The 6,340-nt window shown below is 41.3% G+C and overlaps 1 non-coding gene across 1 annotated transcript; it reads right to left on the minus strand.

Moving 5' to 3' along the window:
• Nucleotides 1–6,267: 6,267 nt before the first annotated feature.
• TRNAE-UUC (transfer RNA glutamic acid (anticodon UUC)) lies at nt 6,268–6,340 on the minus strand. The gene has a single exon. It is a non-coding gene; the product is annotated as a tRNA-Glu (tRNA).

Consider the following 6,340-nt stretch of genomic DNA (forward strand, 5'->3'; position numbering starts at 1 on the left):
CTACTGTAGAAGACAGCTGCTGGGGTCCAGCCTCAATAAGATCCAGGGGTACCCTCAGGATGAACGGCGTCAGCGAGAGAGAGAGAGAGAGAGAGAGAGAGAGAGACAGAGACAGAGACAGAGACAGAGACAGAGACAGAGACAGAGACCAGACTGGGAGGGGTGTAGTAGAGTCTGACAAATCTTTATTTCTTACTGTCGCTTTTATATTCTAAGTTAGTACATTTTTAAGGGGAAGAAAGTTTAACATTACATCAGCTTGTCCCTCAGGAAACCAGGGTGTTTCCAGTAACTTCTTTGTGAGTGTCTTATACATTATCTTCTGGCCTCGGGGCCTATTGACATTTTATGACCTAGGTGAATGCAAAGCTGTTTTCCTGTAATCTATTCTTTAATGAACACAAAGGTTAGTCCTTTTGCAGAAGTTATTAGCTGAATTTATCTAAAAGGTTTACAACACAAAGACTCTGCAGCTCCGGTGAGGCAGCCCCTGTTTAGCATTCCTGGTTAAAATGAACAATTCTAACCACTTTTAAAATAATATTATTGTGTTCTCTAATTAGGGCTTCCTCACCCTATTAAAGGGCTCTGTGCCTATTAGGGCCTTTAGTGAGATCAGGTTCTTTATGCTGTTCATGATTAAGGTGTTGTGAGCAGTCATGTACATTAGTACACATTTGCCAAGCAGGCTAGAATGCCAGCAAAGGGGTCTAAATTGAAACACTCCTTTCATCCTGGATAATCTTATAGGATACCGCCATCCGGGAGACATGCTGATTAAAGTTCTAAGTTGATTCTGTTTGGAGAGAGATCGGGGAAGGCCTTCTACCTGTGTCACAGAAATTAGGGAGTAGTCTAATATAGCAAGCATCAGAAAGACAGAGATCATCTTTAAGGTGAGTGCCGGGGCAGCTTTTTGAAATTCCTGAAGTCCTGATCTGCCTTGCTTGTCAGGCCTTCTCCTCATGACCTTGTCATGGGTGAGATCTCATGTGCTGGCAGACAGCAAAGGTGAAGAGGCTTGGATTGTATAAATGTTACAGTTCAGTGTAACTAGGATCATTTCCAACCAGGATGTCTTGGAAGTCTGTGACTGAATGTGTGAAATTTGATCTGGACTTCAAGATAGATGTCATTTCATTAGAGAAAACTGGGAATAGGCATGAGCAAAAGCATTAAAATATCACAAAGTGTTGGAGTCAAGAAAAGACATTTTCCAGAAGAACCTTCCCCTTCCTCCCCTGAGTCCACTTGGTCTATATTATTAAGAGTCATGATACTAATAATATCTAATGTTAATTAAGCAGGTATTGTGATAGTGCTTTAAGTGCTATTTTAGTTAATGACAGCTGCCATATTAGATAAATATCAGTGGCTTAACAAAATCAAGGTTTATTTCTCACTCACGTAAAGTCCATAATGAGTGTTGGTAATAGGCATGAAGCGCTCCTCCATGCCGAGTTTCAGGACCAAGCTCCCTTCCCTTTCCTAGAGGTGATGGCTCTGCCATCTTTAAGAAGTAGTTTCCAGGGAAATTGCAGAAGTTGAAAGAATAGTGAAGATCACAATGGGAGGTTTTTGTGAGCTGAGCCTAGAAGTAGCAGGAACCTCTTCCTCTTACATTCTACTAGCCACTAGCCAGAATGCGGTCATACGACCACAATTAACTGCAGGTGATGATGTGAAATGTGGCTTAGCTGGTTACCCAGGAAGAAGAAGAATGATTTAATGAACAGTTTGCCCAGTCTCTGCCATCCATACATTTCCCCCCATTTAATCCATCAAGTCGGTGATGCCATCCAACCATCTCATCCTCTTCCTTCTCCTCCCACCTTCATTCTTTCCCAGCATCAGGGTCTTTACCAATGAGTCAGTTCTTCCAATCAGGTGGCCAAAGTATTGAAGTTTCAGCTTCAGCATCAGTCCTTCCAATGAATATTCAGGGCTGATTTCCTTTAGGATTGACAGGTTTGATCTCCTTGCAGTCCAAAGGACTCTCAAGAGTCTTCTCAACACCACAGTTCAAAAGTATCAATTCTTTGGCGCTCAGCTTTCTTTATGGTCCAACTCTGACATCCATACATGACTACTGGAACAACCGTAGCTTTGACTAGATGGACCTTCATTGGCAAAGTAATGTCTCTGCTTTTTAATATGCTGTCTAGGATAGTCATAGCTTTTCTTCCAAGGAGCAAGCATCTTTTAATTTCATTGCTATAGTCACTGTCTGCAGTGATTTTGGAGCCCAAGAAAAGAAAGTCTGTCACTGTTTCCAGAATGGCAAACTATTTCAGTATTCTTGCCTTGAGAACCCCATGAACGGTATAAATGACAAACTCAAATTCAAATCTAGGCAATCTAACTGAAAAGCCATATTCCTTATCAAGTTAACTGCAATATGGATGAAATTAAGAGTGTTTAGGTTTTCTTTTAGTTCTAAGAGAGGTTATAAAAGGGCAGACATTCCCCTGCCCTCTCCCTGCATTTATCAAAATAAAAAAGGTATCTAAATTTGTTTAAAAGGCAATTGATTAGAACTTCCCTAGTGGTCCTGCAGTTAAGACTTAGCCTTCCAAGGGGGTGCAGGTCAGATCCCTGGTCAGGGAACTAAGATTCTACACGCCTAGTGGCCAAACCCCTCCCCCCCCAAAAAAAACATTAAACAGAAGCAATAGTGTAATAAATCCAATGAAGACTTAAAAAAAATAAAAGGATGACTTTAGAACTGTAAGTAATCCAAACCCATACTTTTAGTGATGAAGAAGCTGAGATCTCGAGGCAGAATGTCCTGTTGAAGGTTGTAAAGAACATTTTATAAGAAAACATAGTCTTGACAAACCAGTAACTTATGCCATTCTTTCTAAAAGTTAACTTCCTAGAAGATGAGGTTTCCTGGAGTTAAATCCAAACATTGAGATTTGCTTCATGAACAGGAAACAACACAGAGTAAGCCTGCCACCGTGTGGTGTGTGCCAAAACTCAACATTTGTTAAATGCTTATTCCCATTTACTGTGTTTGCTTCTAGTTTATTTAACCAACCTAGATTTGATGATGCTTTTGATAAGAAATGCACACTCAGCTCTGTCCATGCTATAGGTTTAAGTAATTTTTAATTTCTTCATCCAATTCTAAAAACCACTGCAATATTTCTGATCCTGCTACAGGGGTGACCAAGTTTTAAAATGTGGCCTAGGCATTCTCACAAGAGGATTACTTACTTTGGTGTTCACAAACAAACAAATTTAACAACTAGGAAGATTTATCTCAGTCTGCTCCACGTGAGGCAAAAAGCCAACTCACTTGAAAAGACCCTGATGCTGGGAAAGATTGAAGGCAGGAGGAGAAGGAGACAACAGGATGAGATGGTTGGATGGCATCACCAACTCAATGGACTTGGGTTTGAGCAAACTGTGGGAGATGATGAAGGACAGGGAAGCCAGGCGTGCTACAGTCCACGGGGTCACAAAGAGTCAGACACAATTTAGCAAGGGAACAAAAACAACAACTCAGAAGTGAATCGATGAGCCAGATTAGAAGACAGAATTCCCGATCAGGCAATGGGGATTTCTAAAGACTCTCTGAATATTTTATGTTTTATCCCTAGGAAGAATGAGTGTCAGAATTTAGACAGAGTTCACCATTTCCTAGAGTTTTAGCAATATATGAGCTTTATATGTTGTAACTCGCCAGGCAGACATTTCCCTGCCCCCTCCCTGCATTTATCAAAATAAAAGAGATATCTAAAAAATTATATCCAAAGTTGTTTAGGACTTTCTTGGTGGTATAGTGGGTACGAATTGGGCTGCCAATGCAGGGATTGATCCCTGGTCTGGGAAGATCCCACATGCCTTGGAGCAACTAAGCCCGTGCATCACATATACTGAAGCCTGCACGCCCTAGAGCCAGCGAGCGACAACTACTGAGCCCACGAGCTGCAACTTCTGAAACCTGTGTCCCTAGAGCACGTGCTCCGCAGCAGAAGCCACTGAAATGAGGAGCCTGAGCACTGGAGCTGGCGAGGAACCCCCACGTGCCACAACTAGAGAAAGACCCAGCACAGCCAAAAATGAATAAACAAGATTATTACAAAACCTATTCTCTGTGAATTATGCTTACTTCTCTATGAGAAAAACAAATGATATCCATTTCCATGTGTATATCTGACCATAATCTAATCTGAGAGGTCCTCAATTTTTTACTAAAAGGATATTTGTGCAAAACTGACAGAAAATATTATACTGAAGGAACACATTAGATGTATTACCACTAAAGATAGCATGGATTAAAAAAAAAAAGCCACAAATGTTTCTGTACCTCTCCCATGGACAGATGGAGTTTGTGAATCCTCACTTGGAAATTGGATAGGCTTATGATCTGCTTGTAACCAATAAAAAGCATAAGTGGCCTGCTGTGACTTCTCAGGCTGGGTTAGAAAGGGTGATGCAGCTGCCTACTTGTTCCCTGGAACTCTGGCTCTTGGAACAAATCAAATGATGGAATGGAATACAGAAGGCAGAAATATTGAAATCCACGCTTACATGTCAATACATGAATTAGAATACAATAGAGGTGATATTTAAGTTAGCCAGGAAAAAAAAAAATAGCTTATTCATTAAATAGTATTTATTCAACTCATCTAAGTTGTTGATTTTATTGGCATAAGGTTTTCCATAATATTCTCCTCATCAAAGCATATGAGTCAGTTCTAATGAGGTGGATGCACCAAGAGCCTATCATACAGGATGAAGTAAGTCAGAAGAGAAAGACAAATATATATTAACACAGATATATGGAATCCAGAAAGATGAACCCATTTGCAGGGCAGCAATGGAGACGCAGACATAGACAACCCAGACTTGTGGACACACATCAGGGAAGGAGAGAGTGAGACGAGAGGAGAAAGAAGCATGGAAACATGCACAGTACCACGTGTAAATAGATAGCCAGTGGGAATTTGCTCTATGACTCGGGGAACTCAATCCAGGGCTCTGTAACAACCTAGAGGGGTGGGATGGGGTGGGAGGGAGGTTCAAGAGGGAAGGGGCATATCTATACCTATGGCCGATTCATGTTGATGTATGGCAGAAACCAATGCAACATTGTAAAGCAATTATCCTTCAATTAAAAATAAATAAAAAAATTTTCATCAGTCCTCTTCATGTCTGAAATCTACAGTGATGTCTCTTTTTTCATTCCTCATAATTTTGTTTTTTCTTCATCAGCCTTATCAGCAATTGACTTTATTGACTTTATTAATCTTTTCAACTTTCTCAATTTTCTGTTTTTTCCATTTAATTGATTTCCATTCTTATTTTATTATTCCTCCTACTTATTTTGTATTTAGCTTGCTTTTCTTTTTTCTCTCGAGATCTGCACACAGATCACTGATTTGTACATCTTTCTTTCTTCTCTAATATAAGCATTTAAGTGTAAGAGTTTTCTAAGGCTTTTGCTGTAACCCACAAATCCTAATATATTGTATTTCATTTGGCTCAAAATATTTTCTAATTTCTTTTACAATTTCTGAGGTGGTCCATGGTTTTTTTTAGAAGTATGTTACTTATTTATTTTCCATTAAAAAATGCATTTATTTATTTTTGGCTGCGCTGGGTCTTCATTGCTGCGCGGGCTTTTCTCTAGTTGCAGCAAGCAGGGGCTACTCTTCGTTGTGGTGCATGGGCTTCTCATTGCGGTGGCTTCTCTTGTTGCTGAGCACAAGCTCTGGGGCTCGTGACCTTCTGTAGCTGCGGCTTGCAGGCTCACAAGCACAGTCCCAGAAGTTGTGGTGCTGGGGCTTAGTTACTCCTCGGCAGGTGGGAACTTTCTAGATCTGGGATCAGACTCATGTCTCCTGCAGTGGCAGGCAGATTCCTATCCACTGCACTCCCAGGGAAGTCCCAGAAGTGTGTTATTTAATTTCCAAAAATGCAGGGAGGCGCTTTTCTACTATCGGCCCATTACTTTCTTATTGCTGTTCAATCGCTGTGTTGTGTCCAACTCTTCTGTGACCCCATGGACTGTAGCCCCGACAGGCTCCTCTGTCCACAGGGTTTCCCAGGCAAGAATGCCGGGGTGGGTTACCATTTCCTTCTCCAGGGGATCTTCCCGACCCAGGGACTGAACGATGGCTGGTGGATTCTTTACCACTAACCACCTGGAATGCTACCTTAATTCCCCTGTGGTCACACTAAGGAGTATACTCAGGGTGATTTCAATTCTTTTATCATCTTTTTCTCAGCCGCAAGGCACAACTTGTGGGATCTTAGTTCCCAGAGTGGGGACTGAACCCAGGCCCTCAGCAGTGAAAGTGCAGAGTCCTAACCACTGGACCACCAGGGA

The sequence above is a fragment of the Dama dama genome, chromosome 30 (assembly GCF_033118175.1).
Source record: "Dama dama isolate Ldn47 chromosome 30, ASM3311817v1, whole genome shotgun sequence".
Lineage (NCBI taxonomy): Eukaryota > Metazoa > Chordata > Mammalia > Artiodactyla > Cervidae > Dama > Dama dama.